Raw genomic sequence first — 23207 nt, forward strand, 5'->3', positions numbered from 1 at the left:
ACGTAAAACATTCCTCGCTACATAGAATTTTAGTTATTTTGCTGTGATACGAAATGTAGGGGTTTTATATATGGCATATTAGTTGTTCGTATGTATCTTTGACCATCTCCGAGGCAAGGACCATGTGTTAATCAAGTTTGCATATCCCAGGGTACCCTAAAAGTGGTTTTACAAGTATACTATTTGGGCAAAACTCCTTAAACAAAACTTAAGAATTTTTGCAACAGCATATTATATGAACAAAGTTTGCAGAATCAATGGATTTGCTTCAGAGTTGTAAACTCTTCAGTCATTATCTCTTTGTTCATGTGGTCACAAAGCATTCCATTGGCCACAACTAAACCAGTTCCTTCTCTTTAAAAATAATACAGATGGACTTCTTTGGGGGATGGTTTTAATATTGCCTGTCTGCCAGGGAGGAGACTCCTCAAGGTCTCCTTTGTCCTTATGATTCCAAGATGAATTGGTTTTTCCAGAATCTTCTAACTCAATTATTCCAGAGGTAAATTACTTTTTATTAACAAATAGAAAAACAAACACCAAGTTCTCTTTTGTCACTTTGAAATTTGTTTTCTCCCAGTTACACGGAAGGATTTCTAGCTCTTTCTGACACACAGTACAAAGATGCACATGGCCTAGCTTCACGTCCCTTTATTATTTCACAGACTTCAGTAAATTCTCCTCCTATTCTTCTCCTTCCGAGATTTATTAATACCAGCTTTTAGTCATCTGTAAACCCATCCATGCTGGCTGCAAGCATTCTTGTTACCCTGATCTGGAGCTTTTCAATCTGTTATATGTCTTTTGGGGTGAAAGGTTCACATCTATAATATTACTGTTTTGTTCATGCTGATGCAATAGAATTTTATAACATACAACAAAGAACTGGAATCTCAGCAACAGCATATGTAAAAGCCCATCAGGAGAAAAGGGCAAATCCAGGACCACTGTAAAGATAGAGCCTAAGAGCCTCCGTCCTCGAGTCACCCATCCCATGGGAGCACTTTCCCAATTAATTAGAATAATATGTCACTTAAATGGAACAATAGAAGCCATCTTCGCTCTCTAAACACATGAAAATGAGATATTTTGTACAAAAAAGTAAGAGGGAGGATTTGTTAATTAAAGATTTGCCAGAATCATTTCAAGTCACAGCCCCCACTTCACAGTATGTATCTCTTTGCTCCCCACCAAACAAATCCAAAATATTATTAGAGCAGGACCACTGTTTCAGCCTTAATCCCATCCATTTACTCGCTGGATTTTTTTAAGTTCTTACAAAAAACTAAGCTTCAGGGCACAAGGGACGCACCATATTTCTCCTCCCGTAATCTTGACGTTGGCTATCGTCACAACTGCAGTAAATCTGTAGGGTGAAGAAGGTGGTAAAGAAAATGCTTCCAAAATGTTTCATAGTTCTCTTTTAAACTGTGATTGTATTTGTTCTACTAAAAATTTCTTAATAAAAACAAATGTTGTCTCTAATCTAATGCGTTCTTAAGGACCACTAACAAAGGCAGTTTCAGGAAAGGAGGTGGATGTACCAATGCTTTAGCATTAAATTATCTCTAACCTTGAAATATTACCAACGGCAATGAGGTCGTATTCATCATCATAGCTTTGTTTGGAGGTTAAGTCTCTCAAATAAAACTTACATTTTTCTAAAACCTATGAGGATGGTGGGAAATCTTCTAATCATCAAAACCAGAATCACTTATTTCAATAATTAATAGAACTAGTTGTGAATATGAATATTTAAAGAGTCAACACAAAAAGACCTAGGTGATTCAAGGTAATCACTTCCATAACGATTGGGGGGCTCTCCCAGACTGTGTTAGTCATCACTAATAATCCATTTCAAACCTGGGACTTTGCAAGGGCCTCATTTTGATGGCCTAATAGTGTCAGGAACAGATTTCAATGTAAATTATTAAAAAACCATGATAAAGGCCAGTACTGCAACCTGCATTGAAAGAGTGTATGCTCTTCCTTTCATCTCTTGATTAACATGGGTCTGACTTTCCAATTTGTGGATTAACTATACCTTTTACTAGTTCTTTTTCACCCACTGATTTCCTGCCTCTTGGCCATTTCTTAGCTCATTTTCATATCCCCCAGAGGGAAAAGAGAGAAAATTAAACTCAAACCTATGGAATTTGCTCTAATGAAAGGAAAAGGAAGAGATTGGAAACCTCTGGCTAAAATGAGGTTTGGGGATTTTCATACTTGCCTTGGTTCCAGTTAACCTAGACTATCAAGGACCTACTTTATAGGGAGTCATTTATCCTTCACCTCCACAAGATGATTTAACTGTGACCATGGTGGGAAAGCTGTAACACAGATTAGAACTTTTCATAAAGTTTCTCAAACAAAATTATACTTAGGAAGATAGATTAATACAAGTCTTGAGATACATATATTGAAGCCACAGAATTTCGAAAAAAAATAATTTAGAACACGTATCTGTGCTAACTTCAAAATTATTATTATACGGCGGTCAAGAAATGAGGCATAACTGCTCAGAATCTACTAGTGGGTTTCTGCTTCTTTACTGTTTTGGCTGATAGAATATCCTAGCCCCAGTCTCTAAAGGGTTAATGCTGCCGGGTGAGTGGAATTCATGAGCATAATCCTAAACAAGTGAGGTGAAGTTCCATCAGGTCTATTTCAGCGTATCAGGGATTACCGCTAGCTGTCTAATCCTGCTGAGCCTCAGGGAGGAACGTTCTATTGTATTTGAAATCCTGGCCAGGAAAGAACAGAAGGTTAAATGGGTGCCTTGCTCTGTAATCAAATATCACAGGCACTACTTATCTATTCAATGAACAACTGACGTAGAAAATCAATTAGGAACCAAATAGCTTCTTAGGAATTTTTACCCAGAAAGGCAAGATTTTTTTTGGAAAAATGAGTTTATTTGATATGTTTTATAGAAAAATACTACAAATTCTGCAGCTTCTAAAGTTGCTTATCTGGTTTCTAAAATGTGTCTCGCCCCATACTCTTTAGAGCTTCTGTACTTTTGACTTGTGAAACGGGGGGCATTTCAGGAATAAAGATAACACACTCTAGAGTAGCTGAGTTATTTACCTAAGAAAAGGAAAAGCCATGCAAAATTGATCCACATAAGACACTGTCAATCTGATTAAAAGTTCTGAACAATAAGGCAAACATACATTATTGTTTTTATTGAGATGATTTAAATCATTTACCTCTTCTGAAATGCGCTCTTCAACAGAGCATCATTTGTGGAAATATAATGAGCCTGGGGGCGGGGTGGAAAAGGTGGCCACATCCTTAGGGGTCTTTGTTTCCAGCAGGAAGAGGCTCCCTTTGGTGGTCTGAAGGTTAACACCCTGGTTTCACCGCCCTCATCCTCTACCTGTCACTCTGAGTAGATGTGACAGTTCATGCATACACACAAACAGGCTGACCTGGCCAGCCCGCCTGACCTTGGACAAGCCTAAGATCAGATCTGGTTATTAATAATGGAGAAAGTCAAAATGCAATCTTCCAGACACTGGAGAATCGAGCCAGAAATTACACAGGAGGCACTCCCTGTCAATAAAAAGCATCATGATGCTAAGGGTTAAAATGTTCATCTGGTCCTGAGCAGGAGTTAAGATAAACTTTTTTTTTTCCCCTGTTCTGTGAATGCTATTGCAAGAAGTTTGCTCAGGGCCCTTATATGCCCAGCTTATCTGTCCTTACACTTTCAATTATTTTTGGACTCTTTGCTTTATAAGAGTTCTCATAAGGTAATCCATTTGCAGGCTAAAGCAGATATAATTGGAAAAAATATTGCCCTTTCAGAGTCATGGAAGATATTTTACAAATGGGATGAAATACTTTTAATACCCTCATTGTAGTTCAATGTGCATATAATTTTAACCATGGGTTCTCATTCTCTATAATTGTTATTCCCTATAACTTTCTCTCAGAATATATCCATAATCTAGGCTAAAAAGGGGAAATATGAAAAATCACTTAAATGCCTAGGCAAATACAAAATGTGCTACAGTAATAAATGCATTACTCTCTCAAACCACTACTAAAATTAAAGAGGGGATTTACTCTAATATTCCTTCCATACTTTACACAATCCTTTCCATATTCCTAGGTTACAAGTCTCTTGATAAGAGAGTTATGTATCCATCATGATAATATCAACATTAATGATTTGGCCCAAATCTCTGTTATAGGACTATCAATAGTTCCTGTAAAAGTACCTTTTGAAAATCATCACTAATTTTTTTATTTAGGTACAGCTCCCAAACAATGCAACTGTAGAAAATGCACTTCTTTGCATCCTGGGAAGATTTTTTTTTTTTTTGCCTGAACTACAAATGTAAATTTTTAAAAAGCAGTAAAATCTTTCTTTCTCTGTGAAAAAAAAAATCCTCTTTAGATTTTTGTTGTCTGCTGATCACCAAAAATTACTTTCTTGAGAATGTATCTAGCCTAATGTTTCCTAGTAATATGTTTGTTGCATAATGAGCTATTCCTTCCAGCTCTCTGTGAAGGTCCACACACCAAGGGGCATGGAGCCCTTACGGTATGCAGAGTTATGTTACAATAAACTGCCCCACTCCTTCAAGCTCCTGGTATTTTATATCAGTTGCTTCCTCAAGCAACACAAATCCACTAATGCTTTAATTTGTGACACTGCTAACTGGTATTAACAGATTATGACTATGAAATGTCCTTGCATTTATATTGGCACAGGAAGATGATATGTCTGTCATAGTGGAGCAAAATGCTTTAGGTCACACAAATATACAATACTGTACTATGTCTTCTACGTCAGCACAAAACTCGAAAGGTTTTATTTTATAGCACGTTTATAGCACACTTACGTATGCTCATTGAACAATATCCTTAAATAACCAAAGGCCCAGGGCTCACCCCAGGCAAGGCAGGGAACTTCTATCCTGATCTGTAGGTACCAGCTGGGCTCAGGTAACTGATCAAGCCAATCAAAATATTAGCAAAATATTGAAATAATTTTTTTTAACCAAATCACCCAGTTATTTGGTTAGTCTGACTCTTTCAGTCTGTGGGGAGGGAGCTTGTTTTGTTTGGGTCTCTTGTGGAGCACAGGCTATATTGCCAGTGGGACTCAGATACAGTTTGACATTGGTAGTTTACAGTACATACACATTTTAAAATGTCGCTCTTGTACAGAACTGATTGATTATTTCATGGCAACCTACAAAAAAGACCCTCTTTTATGAAGTACATAGAGATCCAGTTTTTAACTTGCAAGTGGTTAAATACAATAACTTTTCCAGAGTAATACATTATGGCAATGTAGATTCTGTTGCTCATGAAATTGGGCACCATAGTTATTTGCTTCTTTTTAGTCTTGGTTGTCATTGTAGCTACCAGTGCATCTGTATTAGATGCTATATTTGGGAGAAAAGAAAGAAAAGATGGGATATTACTAAAAGAAAATTGTCAAGTTATAGATCATAGAATACACAGTTCTCTTTCATAAACAGGATAAAGAAATATATACACGTCTATACCTACATACCCACACACATCCTGCTCCCACATACATGCACACCTCATACCCACACACATTTATCTCCATGTGTATGGAGAGAAACAGAAAGAGAAAATATACGCTATTATGAAGTAAAACTCCAAAAACAAACCTCAGAATCTGCCTTCCTTGAATAGCAAGAAAATAAAAAATTGCAGAATCATTATAGTAGGCTACAAATGAGCATCCAACCCAGCAGGTCTGTGAAAGTTGGCTCTCCTAAGACCTGTAAGATTCCTGTTCAGAAAAGAGACTATATATCTGCTGCCTGGGGATATCTTCATGTACAAGGAAGAGTGGATTTCTGCAACTATGATGAAGCAAAGCATGATGCCAAAAATCTACCAAAAAAGATATTCCTACAAAATTCAATACAGGGGCCTTAGATTTTTTTTTTACCTGACTTTTGGACTCAGAAATGGTTTCTTGGCCCGACGGTTCACTGAAGTGCCAGACCTTCAACAAAAGAACAGCTGTTTTGTACAGAAAGGTTTTCTTTAGAAAGGTTTGCCATTTTTCCTACTGAAATGGGATTTTTTTTTTAAATATCAAAACATGTTGTCAGACTCTTGTCCTGAGAGGCAAGATAATATTCAAGACAGAGGGCAATGCCTTCCATGATTTCCCTGGACAGAATATGCAACATGGGCAGACCCCGCAAAATACTAGAGTTTTGTGAAAGGAGGGGATTCAAAGAGGGCATTAAAAGACATAGTTTCTCAGGAACCCTCTTACACTGTTGGTGGGAATGCAAACTGGTGCAGCCACTCTGGAAAACAGTGTGGAGGTTCCTCAAAAAATTAAAAATAGACCTACCCTATGACCCAGCAATAGCACTGCTAGGAATTTACCCAAGGGATACAGGAGTACTGATGCATAGGGGCACTTGTACCCCAATGTTTATAGCAGCACTCTCAACAATAACCAAATTGTGGAAAAACCTTAAATGTCCATCAACTGATGAATGGATAAAGAAATTGTAGTTTATATACACAATGGAGTACTATGTGGCAATGAGAAAGAATGAAATATGGCCCTTTGTAGCAACGTGGATGGAACTGGAGAGTGTGATGCTAAGTGAAATAAGCCATACAGAGAAAGACAGATACCATATGTTTTCACTCTTATGTGGATCCTGAGAAACTTAACAGAAACCCATGGGGGAGGGGAAGGAAAAAAAAGAAAAAAAAGAAAAAAAAGAAGTTAGAGTGGGAGAGAAAGCCAAAGCATAAGACACTCTTAAAAACCGAGAACAAACTGAGGGTCGATGGGGGGTGGGAGGGAGGGAAGGGGAGGGTAGGTGATGGGCATTGAAGAGGGCATCTTTTGGGATGAGCACTGGGTGTTGTATGGAAACTAATTTGACAATAAATTTCATATAATAAAAAAATTTAAAAAAGACATAGTTTATCTTCCGAACATGGGAGGAACAAATGTGAACAGAGCCGAGCTTAGTACAACCACCACATTCACTATTTTCTCATGAGTCTGTAGATCTACGATGACCTTCAAAATCTTCTAGTCCAGCGATCCCCAAATCAGGCTGATTATCAGGATCATCTCTTTAAATGAGGAGATTCCTAGATGCACCGCACCCCCCGCCTCCACTCCCCAGAGGTCGTGGCCTTGGAACGGGGATGTTTTCAAAGTTCCAACAGGAAGCCTAATGATCAGCTTCATCTCATACAACTTTCCATATCATATTCTGCACAAATATGTCAATTGGAAATGCAGCCATTTCTAGAATGCTTTTTCACATGCACATTTCATGACTCCAAAAAGTTTTAAAGTGCTTTTACTCTGATAAAATCTCAGTGGTAAGTGCTTTTTTCTGAATGACAGCCAGTATCTAGTGATGTTAATTCAGTTCAGCGCCCCCCCCCCACTACTCTTTTAAATACCTCAATACAGTGTCTCATTCAAATTCTCCACTTTCTTCTAAGATTAGAAGAATGTGATTTATACAAATATTTACGTACTAATAACACAAATATTCCAGATTATTTTTAAAAACTTATATTATTTGTTTACAATAGCAATTAACTATTGCTTTGCCTAATATGCGATTATGTGTTTAATGTTTGTCTCCTCTACTAAACTGTAACTGTAGTGTCTTTCTTATTTGATGCTATATCCTTATTCCCTTGCATAGGGCCTGACAGAGTGCACTCTCAGTAAATAAGTCAATGAAATGATTAGCATCAAATAAGTAAAAGAAAAAAACACGAGGGATTAAGGAAGGAATATAGTTTAGTTGTTTATATATGATTATTACCCTGCTTCCTGTTTACAAGAAAAATACATAAACATATATTTGTGGATTAAACAAAACAGTAGAACACTGGCAACCTGATATATGTATAAGTACATCAGCAATTTAAGGTAAGATCCTTGTGAAAGTTAAGAATAAATTCAGCTCTGAGAACCACAGAAGTGATTGTATTTAGACCAGATCTCAAAAACTGTTAATGCTAACTTTGTAATCATAATGGTAACTCAGAACCCATTTTATAGATGAAAAAAATGTGGTACCAGACTAAAGGCAAAACTAAAATGAATGCCAGACACAGAAGCTTTAAACAGTCATTTTTCCAGTTCTGAGTTCCACTTACTACTTCTCATTTGCAAACTCATACCCGGCAGACTTGAAAACTGGTATTTAAAGGTGTAATACATAGCTCTTTCCCTGTGGGCAAAATTCTAAGAAAGAATGAATATCGAAGTTAAAGCACATAAAGTAATACACAAATAGTGGTCTTCTATGAGCTATCTTTACCCATTTTCAAGTAGATGAGTGTAGCTACATTGCTCTTCAAAGCAAACTTCAACTGAAGGCCAATCGGAGAGATAAAAGTTACGAATGGCTTTTCAAGAATGACACGTCCTAGATATAATAGTGTAACCAAGAGCACTTATACAAATTAAAAAGGGAAAGTGTCTGACCAATAATAAGAAAAGCAGAAGTTATCTCCGAGTATAAAAAAGCAATGCCAGTAGAGTAGATATGCTGACAAGACATGAGTAATATTTTCCACATATAAGAAAAGCTTTCATCTCAGAAGACTTTTTTTCAAAGCTATTTTTGTACCTTAATTAAGATCTACAGAACTCAGTGGAGTGTTTTTTTTTCTCCATTTACTAATATATTAACTAAGGCACAGAAATGCTTGCCAAAAACCACATAAAGAGTCAGAAAGTTAGTTGGACACTTTATGACAGAAAATGCCTCTCCTTTCTTTTTAAAACTTTTCTTGAGTTACAGAGAGATGCATGGATAGCTGTAGACATGGATGAGGGGAAAGACAGATGTGCATTTCTTTCACTGTATTTCTCTGAGACACCACCCCACACCTTCCCACCACTCTGCACCCCTAATATATTAATGATGGAAGGGTATTAGAGAGTGATACCTACTTTGTGAGTGTTTATTAAGCTCGTTGGTATTCATAGACCTAAGTGCTGACATAGGCAGTCAATCTTTCAGATTCACTATGTTTTAGACTCAAGAAAGCAGCTCCAGAGAATCTTTTAGCATGAGATAACATGGGAGTTTATCATGTTTTCTTGCATAATTCCCCCTTAATTTGTCATTGTAAAAGAGAAAGAAGAAATGCTATGTTCTAACAGTAGGAATAGTGGTAGCCCAGCCCCTAACCTCACTGTACCCATGTCGATAGGTTTTGCTAAGATCAGTAGGTCTTTGGAAATGGAAAACCTCAAAGAACATTAATAATTGTTTGGATAAAATAGTATGATGCCTGAAATAGCTATAGATAAAATATTAAGACTATTTTGCCAGTAACTAATTAGATCAGATATTAAAAACAAGTATATTTATGTTTTTATACCTACAAAAAGAAAAAAAAACCCTTCTAATTAGCAAAAAGAAAAAAAGAAGCACAAAGTAGTATTTCAGTTTATCCATATCTCTACTATTATGAAAACATAAAAATCATGCTCACAAACATCACATAGGTGGGGAGGGAGAGGCAAGAAAGAGAAAAGACTTAAATTCTACTGACATTGTACATTATTTTCCAACAATGGGACAACATCTTTACTGGTGTGGAAGCAAACAACCACTCTTTATCAAAGCTCTGCAATGCAGGAATCTAACTGTTTCCCCAATACCACAGGAAATCTAAATATTAACTTCCTAGATGACACAAAGGAGTAAATATTGCTAAAACGTGTTATATAGAGTACTAAAAATGTCTCTGCAAACCTCTGGAATTCAGAAAGGCTGTTACCAGAGCAAAATCAAAAGGGAAAATGAAGCACAGATAAAAAGCATTATATGTTTTCTTCTAAAGACTGGTGAGCTCCTTGAGGACAGGAATTGAATCATATACCTTTGTGTCTGTCTTACTCACCCACCATTAGGGTTCAGCACAGTGTGAGTGTGTGTGTGTGTGTGTGTGTGTGTGTGTGTGTGTGTGTGTTTAATGTTTATTTATTTTAGAGAGAGAGAAAGAGAGAGAGAGAGAGAGAGAGAGAGAGAGAGAGAGAGAGAGTATGAGCAGGGTAGAGGCAGAGAGAGAGGGAGACACAGAATCTGAAGCAGGCTCCAGGCTCCAAGCTGTCTGGACAGAGCCCGACGTGGGGCTTGAATTCATGAACCTTGAGATGGTGACCTGAGCCCAAGTTGGAGGCTTAACCGACTGAGCCACCCAGGCTCCCCTCAGCACAGTGTGTTTTTAACAAATGAGAACAAACAAGCTTTTGTGCATTACTAGAACATCAGTCTAACAAAATGTCTTTCAGTAAATTTATGTTACTATAAAGTAGACCAATTTTTCATTCCTACAAATATGGAGAGCTCAGTTCTAGATATTTTTCAGAGAACATTGTATGAACCAAACAGTTTACATTCTGACATAAAAAAGAACTATATACTGTTATCAGTGATTTTTCTAATTTGCTCTCCATCACTACACTTCTCAAAGTCTCTCCCTCTCTATCTATCTCACAATTACCTCTTTTTCTCTCTCAGGGGATTCATATTCTTTTTGAAGATCAATAATTATGGTTACACTCTTATTTCCATCCCTTCTGCCCCAAACAAGGCCTTCCTTTCCAGGTATCCTTCTCCATGTAAGATCTTCCCTGTGACACGGTGTCCTGTTTAAGACCATGGGTGCTGGAGCCAGGCAATCTCAGTTCAAATCCTCAGACTCCGTTGTCACTCTCACCAGCTACATCGCGTTAGATTAATTAAGCTTTCATTGCTTTAGTTCCTCATCTTCAAAATCAGCATAATAATAGTGCCTACCTAATAGGGTTGCTGTTTGATTTAATGAGTTATTCTTTTTTAACTTAGAAGACTTTCTGCCACCTAATAAGTGCTCAGTAAATGTTAGGGTTAATTTTCTCACTGAATTTGTTGGCCAAAGCAGAAGATGAATAAGTTTGGGTGATTGGAAAAACACAAAAACAAAAACAAAAACATCGTAATATTCTTTAAAGGATAAAGAAGGTGCTGACCAGATACAGAATAAGAACTGACTGGCAGTGGGTGCCTGGGTGGCTCAGTTGGTTAAGCATCTGACTTCGGCTCAGGTCTTGATCTCAGGGTTCGTGAGTTCAAGCCCCACATGGGGCTCTTTATTGTCAGCACAGAGCTGGCTTCAGATCCCATCTCCCTGTCTCTTTGTCCCTCCCCTGCTCAATCTCTCTCAAAAATAAATAAACATAAAAAAAAAAGCACTGACTGGCAGTAAAGACAGCCTAGTAAAGCAACAATGCCACACTTAAGTATACATCCAAAAGAAATGAGAACACATGTCCACATAAATACTTGTACACAAATGTTCACAGCATCATTATTCATTATTCATAATAACCAAAAAGTGGAAACAACTCAAATGCCCATCAGTTGATGAGAAGATAAATAAAACGCAGTTTATCCATACAATGGAAATCCCATAGTAGAAAGGTATGAATATAGATCCATACTACGAGACGGGTGAATTTTGAAAATATTATGTTACATGAAAGAAATAAGTCATAAAGTGTCACATATAGCATGATTCCCTTTACATGAAATATCCAGATTAGGCAAATCTATACAGACCGAAAGCGATTAATGGTTGCTTAGTGCCAGGAAAGGGGGTTTGGGATTAGTGGGAGTGGACTAAATGGGACAGGATTTCTTTCTGGAGTGTTGAAAATGTTCTAAAATTGATGATGGTGATGGGTGCATACTTCTTTGAATATCCTAGAAAAATATTTCATTGTGGGACCCCTGGCTGGCTCAGCTAGTGGAGCATGAGACTCTTGATCTTGGGATTGTGAGTCCGAGCCCCACGTAGCGCATAGAGATTATTTTAAAAAATAAAACATTTCATTGTATAATTTAAATGGTTTAAGAGCATGGAATATGAATTATATACCAATTACATTCAATAAATATAAATTATATATCAATTTTGTATCAATATATATGCAAATTTTTTTTTAAAAAGGCAAAGCAAAAGACAGTGGTCTCAACATTCATTGCATTGTTCACATGGTAGATTTTGTAGCATATAACTTTAGTCCCTTCCATTTCTAATTTAGAACTGATTTCTTGAAACTTTTAGTCACATTTTCCTATATCATTTCATGCTTAATAAGATTGTTGTCTTATTCCATCAATTCCCCACAGTTGATCAGCTTAAGATATTTGAAGATACTTGTTCTGGTTACCCAATTCCCTGAATTTCAAGGATCATTCTGAGTCTAAATGTCTTATGGTATCTATTGTGACTTTAAGATAAACACAAGAATAGAGCACTGATTAGGTAGGCATTAATTTGAAAACATGTTTGCTTTTAAAGACACTTTTTTAAAACACTTAGCACTCAAAGCTTTGTGAAAATGTATCTACTCCAATGGGGGACGAGGGCCTTTTGTAAGGGGGGAAAAAGGCTTAATGTGCTCCCACAATTAGTGAGGCCATTTACTTTTTGGAGAACCTATTACTTTTACCAAATCATATCCTGATCCCTGAACCTTTGATTAGTCATGTGTACATACAGAACTGATTTCAGTGCTTGCTGATGAGTCTTGCACAACAGCATCAAAGTTTATTATCTCTAGAGACTGAGAACACTTGCAATGTGCAGGAAGAGATTTTTGCCATTTACTAAAAAACAGAATAAGTGGCTATTAATGATTAACTCATGATCATCAATTTTGTAAAAGTAAGTCTTCATATACTGTATTCTTCTCCTCTCTCTCCTACACACACACACACAGACACACAGACACACACACACACACACACACACACACACACACACACACATCCATAAATGCATGCATGCCATTTTTTCCAGGGTTTGAGCAAAATAAGTATAAGTAGGTGTCCTTGGATATGTACTGAAAACATTATTGAAGTACTGACATCTTGACTTTTCAATAATTCAACATATGAGAACTGAATACATGTACATTTTTCTACACCCATTGATAAAGAATTAAATTGTTCACTATTTGGAAAAGTGCTATATGTACCAATTTCACTGTAGCTACAGTTCTATAAGAAGGAATAGAATGACCTCATATATGCTACAAAAACTTGTAAGTAAATATTATATCTGAAGGTCTATCTGGAAATGTACATTTAAATTGACAAAATTAAGCAATTAGGAAGACATTTTTGCACTGATGACTTAAAGGCAGTCATTCTATCCTCTGTGTTAGGAATCAGCACTCCAAAAACTAAATAATTTTTCATAAAGCCCATCTTATTTTTTCTAATATTTAAGGAATTATGAGAGCCAAAGACTGCTTTTCTCTGAAAAAAAAAGTTATTTATGAGTTCCCCTTAGGTCTATTTTTTAAGGAACTTAGTTATGACTTTGATTGTTTGGTTATTCTTCTCGGGGAATGCTCATCATGGAAAAACTTGGTACAATTGTTCCATCCAAATGTGCTTTTTTAATGACTTAATTGTAATAAACAAGAAGTAATAATAAACCAGAACTTACTTTTAGCCAAATTATTTCTCAAAGGACACTGAGGGGCTTCTCTTTAAAAAGTTGTGATAATTGGGGTGCCTGGGTGGCTCAGCTGATTAAGTGTCTGATGCTTGATTCTGGCTCAGGTCATGATCTCACAGTTCATGAGACTGAGCCCCACATCAGGCTCTGTGCTGACAGTGCAGAGCCTGCTTGGGATTCTCTCTCTCCCGCTCTCTCTCCCCTTCTCCTGCAATAATATCATATAGTAAGTAGGAGACAGTTATCTCCCTTCTAAAACACTGTATAATATAAATTCACCAAACAAATCAAATCCTAAAAGGTATATCCTGATGTTGCATCATTCATATTTTAGCATGCTGATCTTATTTTTAAAAACAATTTTATTTATTTGGTGTGAAAATTAAGAATCATCCTCCCCCTCCCCCATGTATGATGTCACTTCCTTAGTTACTCAGTGGTAAATGCTAATATATGTTGCGTTTAAAGGAGATGCCTTGTAAACTGACTCTCTCTCAGAGGTGATGGCAATCAGACTTGCTACCTGATTTCTTACAATTGAACAGGGAATGATTTTAGGCCCTAAGGATATATGCTAGTGTTATTTTTAGACTTGCCAAATGCATAGTTAGAAATATTTAAAGCCTTTGAAAGGTACTACACTTTGTAATTATCAGACTGTCCGTTCATGCTATACGCAGACCAGTTATAGGTATTGGGAGCTTCTGTATTGCTAACAATTCTGTCATTTCAAAAGTAAGACTATTCTTTTCAATAAAAGAACATTTCATTAGCGAATGTGGTCAACTGCAGCAATGTCGACTACCAACACTTTTTTGTAGGAAGAGGTAGCCAGATTTAGGAAGGCAGATTTCCCCTAGTACCTCTAAGTTAAGTCAGTGCAAATAGTTCTAACAAGATTTGGGGCTTTGCATTGGAATCATTAACAAAATTTCAAGGAGAGAGAGGAAGGAAGCGCATTAGAAACATATGGTGGAGAGAAAATTTCTGGAATCCTGTCACTAAAATTGATCAAAGTAAGAAGTGAAAGATAAAAGTAAAAAAAAAAATAATAATAATAATTCAACACAAGATTATATTTTAAGATTCTAATAAGGAGCAAATGAACAGCACTTCCTCCAGCAGTTATAAGGATGTCAGGAAAAGGTAATTGAGTTCTGGGCAGAGGGTAGACGGTGCTTTAGTTGTTCCTGTTTAGGAAGTTAAATGCTTAGGGAGACACATTCCCTCTTTCAGGTCAGAGGGGTACCATTTAGTACATTACTGCTGAAGTACCCTGGTGACCTGAATGAGTTCATGCAGCTTCCAAAGGTGCTTAAGCACTGAGAGCTCAGGCACTAGAAGTGATAAATATTCTATTAGTTCTTTCTATTTAATATACCAACACCCAAAAATGCCAGTAAAAGGAAATTTGTTTTTTTTTTTAATGTGAAAGAATTCATTGTGACAGGAGATATTCAGGTAACAATTGTGACCAGTGGTTTCCCTTTCCAGCTTGTAGATGACCCAACAGGTGTTAAGTCCATCGCTCTAGTTGGCCGCATCCATACTGGCCAGCTCTTACGTTACATTGCATCTGCTATATCTTTAAGGGAATCTGCGAACTTGAAAGAATAAAAGTGTGCTCCAAAATGATTAAGCCCTAGACAAAATTGGCAAGTTTGCCTATGGCACTTAGGCCTTCAGTTTCCTCTCCCATTTTCTGCTCCTCCTATCCTCAAGTGCAACAGAAAGTTTTCTTATTAGCAAAGCCTCATAACATGGGCTGGAACTCCAGCACAGGTTCTTACCATTGGGGAAGACTTGAGCAGGGCATTTTGTTCTGAATAACAGGTTCCCATATGTCAAAATGGGAATAGTAACATACAACTGTTAGGAAGAGTAAATGAGAAAATGCACATAAAAAGTCTTACTATGACTATTGTCAACTTATGTCCTCTTTTTAAATGGATAAATGGATAAGTCAATTATCAATTTGGTTTTACTGTTGACAGAATATCTGGCATCCAAAGAAGGGATATCTTTGGTAAGATTTCTTCCCAATATCTCATAAATCACATACAGATAGTCATTTGCCAACTCTGTTTATAAACAAGGCTCTTCTTGGCACAGGACACATCATCATGGACTCAAAAAAATCAATATTTTAAAACCTTAAAAGCTTCCCTCCCAAATTTGAGTTAAGTGATACAGCTGAACCTACCAATAGCTCATTTCTTTCCACCTTCAGCTCTGCATTTCACTAATTTTATCAGCAGATAACCAGAGACAAAGAATTCTTCAACCTTAACCTTCCTGTACATTGCTCTTTAAAAATTGCCTAATGGGAAAATATAACCTTGACATTTATCCCGTAAGCAACAAGAAAAGAGAGATGCATATTCTATGACATTTCCAGTGAAAGAAAGGCTTTGGGAAGATCTGAATCAATGAAGTATTAAGAGTATGGTCTCAAGATACTTTTATATTTATGTGTACATTCTCAATATAATATATGTAAGTAATGTATTCAAGGCTACAAAAGTACTTCTCCTTAAAGATAAGAGAACTAGAATATTAATATAAGATTATGAAACTGAGTGAAATAAAATGTTGCCACACACAATTGCTATTATCTATGATCGTAACAAGCTGGTCTTTGTAATAATTCATCTTTAAGCAGAACTCTGACAGTATTATAAACTGGACCTACAAAGGTTCTTCAAGAATCAAACTAAATCATCACCCTGATCCTATAAGAAGGTTGACTGAAGTTGTAATCTGACATTTTGCATCCTTTAAGTGGTTTTCTTTTTCATTTTTCCAGGTAATGCATCCAGCATCCTTATGCATGAAGAACATAAATGTCTCAACTAACAGAAAAGCTCTATACTGCCCTAAAATTCCCACTATAACCCTTGCCTGAAACTGATCAATAAAGTCTTCCAATGTAAGAGAGCAATAAGAGGAAGTCAAGATAATCAAGTGACATTGCTCTACAACGACTGATGACCTAAGTTAAGAGAGCAGTCACACTCAGTCCTTTGACCAACCATTGTTGAAAAAAATTCCTGGAAGCTTTCGATGGCTAGTGTATGGGGTTCAGCCCTTAATTTTATTAATATCCCTGCCACACTGGAGAACAGATTGAGTTCAGAAGCATCACCTCAGAGCAGATGGCTTACATCCTACCACGTTAATGGGTCTCCATAAACAAGAGACATTTTAAAAGCTGGCACATAGTAGGTGCTCAATCAATGTTTCTGTATTTATTAGAAGAAAAACTGGGGATATCATTCAGGATATCCTGAGACATCCTGCAAAGAGAACTTTAGCCCTTGTGTCTGTACCAAGCACTGTACTGCTCTGAGGTTATGGGATCTGTGATGATGTTTCCTCAAGGGCTATAGGGGGCTGTTCCTCCATCGCTGTTCCTCTTTCGAATAAATCATATCATCATAAGCTCTCCTGAAATACACTGATAATTTGGGAAAAGTGCCTTTTAAGGCTTGAATTATCTGAATAATGAACAAATCTCCACGTCTAATTGAACTCAGCCTGAGCATAGGCTCAGACTCAAAGCAAACTCGGTAAAGCATTTCCAGTAGAACTCAGGCAGGCCAGATGTTCTGGAAGCAGAACCACGGTCATTATGCACATGCCAGCTCCTCCTCACTCCACCCCGGGCCAAGACCCTTTCAGCAGCGCGAGGCCTGCTTAACATATGACTCTGGCTGCATTACTGCGTGGCATCCCAGCACCCATTCGAACATTTCAGCAATTTTAAACAAGCTCCACTGACAGGGACTATTAAACGGAAGCCAAAGAAGCATGCCGGGAGAGCACATTAATTATGAGGTAACACCTTCGTCTGCATTACCTACATGACCTCAGGGTGGGTGACACATAAGCGATTTACTACTTTTGGTTAAACCATACCTACACTTTACATGAGACAGAATGGACACAAGTTACGCAAAAGCTGTAACATAAATCATGAAGTATGAGTTGACATGGTCCTGAAACGAAGTGAATGGTAGCCTCAAGTTTTTTACTGTGTTTCTGAGACGAGAAGCACTACGATGTGTGTGTGTGGGCGGGGGGGGGGGGTGGGTTGGTGGCGGTGTTCAGAAGGAGATGAGTGAGGAAAGGTCCTAGGGTCGGGCACAGCCCTACCTAAGCCCCATCCCCGACAAGGTCACTACACCCCCTCACATGCTCGAAATTCATCCAGATTAAGCAGTTCTTTTAAGACAAAATGCACCCTGGGAAAGACTAGAAGGTCATTTACACCTTTGGATGCGCTATTCTGCTTTTACGAAAAGGCTCCTTTTCCCCTTAATTAAGGGAATGCTAGTTTTCTTTGGGGAATTAGATGGGTAATCTTGCAACCTGGAGCATTTCCATGAAGAGAAGATCTAGGTGGGATAAAACAGGAAGGGTTTCAAAGAAACAGAGAGGAGCATTAAGAGCGAGTGCCTGATGTGTAGGGAGATGGTAGCACTGGTTAAGGAAAGACACGTCAAAAATAAAGTAGGAGGGTTCCTTTGCGCACTCGGCCGCCTTTAAGTTTTGTCTGGGTTTGTTAACAATTTCAGACACTAAAAATCATTTCATCTGTTCTGACATGGATGTAGTAGGTTGCTAATGCCTGGTCTACAGTAATCCTTTTAGGGGTGGATGTGCACTCACATCCATATTTTACACTCGGATAGATAGATTTGGGGTCATTCTTTTTTCTAGGGGAATACAAAGAGGGGGCTCGGCTCACAGTGTAATATATTACTTGCCATATGAAAGCAGGGAGCAAGTCCATATTTGCTCTGGAGTAGTCATGCTATAACACATGGCTGTGCTTCAGCAAATGTCAGGCTTAAAAACAGAAGTAGACACAGCAGATAGGGCTGGCCAATTACATCGCGATCTGAAAACACCAGTGATTTATTAGTTGCTATTAGCTAACCAGCTCCTCTCCATTTGATCTGCGTATTTATTAGTTATAAGTATTATGCAAGCATGTCTTTTTATATGAGAATACAATAGAATAATTTGAGTTGTGATTACTTTTTTAAAGAGAAATCCTACAACTGGAATTAAATTTCACACTGCATTTCAACCTCAAAAGAAACATAAATCTGAAACTAATACAAAAAGTGTAAAAATTTCCATATTCAGGTTAATGTTTAGCAGCAGAAAAGAATAACTTTTGTTTATCTCTGAAAACAGCTTTCTTCATCTAAACAAATGACTAGAATAAGATTAAGAGAAACCTGTTTGGTTTCGTAGATACACACACATATTCCAATTTCCTTCTGCACAATGACTTTTATGCAAATGTGCACCACACAATCTCCTGACCTCCTTTACCATCACACCGGGACAATGACAGTTCAATAATTGAAACGGTACATATCTGGTATATTTGATTTTAAATTGCAAAGTTGGACTCGGGCCTATTGAAATGAAAATGCTTGTGATTCTTTGTTAATTCCAAACTGATCGGGTTATTATTTCCTACTAGAAAAAAAAAAAAAAAAAAAAAAAAAAAAAAGAGGCAAAATGGTAGGTGAAGCTAATTATTCCATTTTTTATTTCCTTGCCACATACTTTCCCCGACGTGGCTCCTTGCATTCTCTTCTGTGACCCTCCCCCACACCTTGATTTTAGTTCTTAACCCGGATGCTTTCATCCATAACATGGCTAATGAGAAAACTCCAAAAATGTTCCTTGGGGGAATGTTACACTAAAAGTTACCTAGGACTAAATCCCACGTGTGTTCCTTTGCTCACCATGGAGACAAGAGATTCATTCACTGCTCTCAGCCAATTTGAAATCCAAATATGAAAACAGCATTACGGAATTCAGACAGACTATTCTGCTTCACTCCTAGCAGATGCAGGAAGAAAAAAGGCGGGTATAATTAAGCTTTTGACTTTGAACCAGCAAAGCTGTGAACACCTCACTTAAAAATACATATAATATTATAAGAGCAGCTGAATTACAGGTGTGGCAAGAGGATTTTCAAGCCCTGCAGAGGATGGGGGCAGACCAATCAGCTGCCTGCAAAAGTCTTGTCCGTTCTGAGCCCAAGGTAAACTAACTGTAAAACTGAAATATGGCCAAAGTCATATTTGTTCTTCTTCGGTTTGAACGGGTAGTGCTAAGTGGCTTTCATTATATCTTTTTACTCGACTCTTTAGGAAAAGTTTGGGATCATTTAAGGGGTAGACCAATTGCGATGCATTTTTTAAAAAGGAGGGTTGGAAGTAAAGGTTTTTGTTTTTGTTTTTAATACATAGCTCAGTGGATTCATGTATTCATCCTACAAATATTATTGAGGACATATTATGTGATTATCAATTGACAGAAATCTGTAGAGGATGCAAAGGTGTGGGATTAGAAGAATATAATCAAACACAATAAAGTGGTTGGCTAAGAAACACTGCTTTTGCATTATATCTCAATCTAGATGTAGATGAAAATACACACACAGGCACACTTTACCTTACAACCCTGATTGTGGCTATCTCTCACTTAGCATTTACTAACCTCACTTTAAAAGTACTTTCATACATTGAAAGAGAAGATTAAGGGCAATATGTAGTTTCATTTTATTGTTTTAATTTCCTAGACCAAGTTTGCTTCATCGTTAAAATTTCTGGAGGAAAAAAATCAAAATTTAATAGTGCTTAACTTAGCGCTTCAGAGAATTCTGCTTGAAGAAAAGAGTTCCTTAACAATAACAAAATTCCTTTTTAAAAAAAAATTCTAAGGAAAATAATACTGCCAAAAAATGAATACAGCTTTGTTTGTTTTTGCAGTCATCGTTAGCAATAGACATAAAGGTATTCTTTTTTTTTGAGTCCAGATGGAAAGATCATCAACACATTCTGCCTCTGGGTTCCTTGCCAAAATACCATAACCCGCAAGCCTTCTACCTTAAACATAAAAGGAAAGGTGTTGTTCTGGTCAAATAAAGAAATAATTTTTACTAGCGTACGTCTAATGTTAAAGCTGCCTAAATCCTGCCAAATACATTAAAACAACATCTGTAAAACAGATTTTCATTAAATTGATCAGTTTAAAGTTAAGCAGCTAGGCAGATGATGCTTTCAAGCTCACCCCCAACCTTTAACCTTTAACCTCCTTAAACTGAAATAAGGACACACACTTCTTTTAGTAATACTGCTCCAGGTTGACAATGCAAGAGGTAAAGTGGTCTATTCAAATCGAACTGACACATAACCGCATTTAGAGTGTTATGAATCAATATGTTGTCAATAACGAGAAAAGCTGTTTTCTCACAGCTCTGTATTTGTCTTATAACTGCTACTTGTCACTTTCCCTTAAAGTCTGAATAATTCACGATGCAAAATGATGTAAATTAAACTCCTAATGAAAATGAATTTTATATAGGAGATTATTGTCTAGTCATTAACTCAGAAACTATTTTAACTCTAATTTTAATATTTTAGCCTATTACAGACCATCATTTTTTTTTCCCAGGCCCAGGCCAATTTGTAAGGTTCTCATTTAAAAGCAATTAATGTTACTTATGAAGCAATTTCATTTTGCCGACACAAGCCGACCAAGCTTGCTAATATTCTCATCACTACACTTGAAAATCCTCTATATCTGACTCATACAGTTTCTATAAATCAGTTTAGAGAAGGCAACCTCAACACATTCCTATTCTGGAGTACTTATCTAGTTACTACTAGGGATAATGAATGCTCCTTGAAGGATAATGCAAAATAATATAGTTGGATTGTCCAACACCAAGTTTCAACAGCTCAAATATTTATCTCCTCAATCTTCTCTTAATTCAAGGTAACTTTGTTCCAAGTGTGTTTTTGTTTGTTGGCTTACCATTTTTAGACACTACACTACAAAGACACTTGAGTATTTAAGAGATAAATAAAGAACGGGGGGGGGGAGTAAATTTTTATATGATTTTACAACATTTTTAAGGGAAGAGTACATACATCCTTTGGTTCTAGGATCTAAAGCTCTCTCTGCTTTAAAGCCCTCTTTATAAACAAGCTTTTATCTCATTTGGTTGTTATACATTCGAAGGCAATATCCAACTCTCCCTGAAAAGGAACTTCAAGAGTAACTCTGACACTTAGCAAATTGCTCTGCAGATAGTGAGGGTGATCAACTCATACTCACGGAGTGAATAGATAAACTTAATACACACATATACACGCACGTTTAAATAATCATCAAACAATTAGATTAAACAACCTTTCCTGAGAAAATAAACAGTAACACTCTACCTCTCTTTAGCTCCCCACATGAGATTAATAAAATAGAAAAATCTGTACGTTTATATCTTCTATTCACAACATGTTAATTTAAAGTGTTAGAGGAGCGGTGTGAATATAAACACAGTTCATGAATATTCTATATAGCTCCCAGGGTCGAGAGATCTATTATTTATACAAACTTAATGTTTGCTTTTTTCTCCTAGGTATTCTAAAAGTTTTAACAGGTCAGGTATCAACAGAAAAAAAGTTGACAATGGAAGAGCAAAACGTATGGATTATAATACAATGAATCCTTTGTATCATATTCTCAATGCCATCAACTTAGAAGCTTGTATCTTACATTAGGGTTTGCACTCCCCTCAAACTCTGTAACCCAAATCTAACGCTTTCGTTGTTGACCCACAGAGCGCTGATATCACAGGGACAATGTTACAAACTCTCACTCTACATCTTTAGGCTTTTATGCTCAGTACACCAATCTAGAATTTGGACCTCAAGAAACGACCCAAACGATTAGTGCCAGTCCAAACCAAATAAACAATTCCTGCACCTGCTCTAGAGAGCCACAACCTGCCCTTTTTGCTGTGTGTTTATAGTTTGAAATAGTATTAGAAAAGCCATAGGTATTATAATCGCTGGTTGACTCCTGATAGTATAGTTATCACTGATTTCTAGTATAAATCAATAGATAACACTTGCAAAATGGATTTTGTAATCATATTTAGAGCTGGTTACAATGACTAATGGCTTGCAATATTTTCTGAATTTTAATATCCTCTAGACAAAAGAAGTTTTTAATAAGTTACCAAGTTATTCATCATAGAAATGAATCTGTTACGTTTGTACAAGAACCAAGACGATCAAGCCAATCCAGTAAACAGACTCACAAAATAAATTAACCAGTAATTAGGATTTAGAAAAAGCAGAGACAACTTGTGTAATAAATGGGGTTCACCAGTTGCACATATTCATTACATCTGCATAGTTTTTTTTTCCAGCAAAGATAAAAGTATATTTGCCATTTAATGAACATTTTTATTTGTGCCCCACCCATTGGGAATAAAACCATTTCTAGATGGGAAAGGTCATGTAAAATAACAACTGAGTTAAGTAGAAGACTTCCAACTGATGCTAAGGGAGAATGTGTCTACTCTGTTGTTTTGTACAGAAAAACAACGACAACAAAACACACACATACACACACACACACACACACGCATGCACGCACGCACGCACTGTGTTTGGATCGCCCCTGTTTGACAACAAACAAAAGATGATGTATTCACGGAGTAGACTGTTCTTGTCATCTGTTCCCTGTAACCATCAACACTTAGCCAAGAGTAGCGCCATATTTGTGTTTTATTTAAATCAATCAATGCAAGAAGTATAACAATATGACTTTTATGTGAAACTACTCAGAAGGCT

The 23207-nt window shown here is 36.9% G+C and overlaps 1 protein-coding gene across 1 annotated transcript in view; it reads right to left on the minus strand.

Moving 5' to 3' along the window:
• ZFHX4 (zinc finger homeobox 4) overlaps positions 1 to 23207 on the minus strand; it is a 184631-nt gene that overhangs the window by 134563 nt on the left and 26861 nt on the right. The window lies entirely within an intron of this gene.

Source organism: Lynx canadensis, chromosome F2, assembly GCF_007474595.2.
Source record: "Lynx canadensis isolate LIC74 chromosome F2, mLynCan4.pri.v2, whole genome shotgun sequence".
Lineage (NCBI taxonomy): Eukaryota > Metazoa > Chordata > Mammalia > Carnivora > Felidae > Lynx > Lynx canadensis.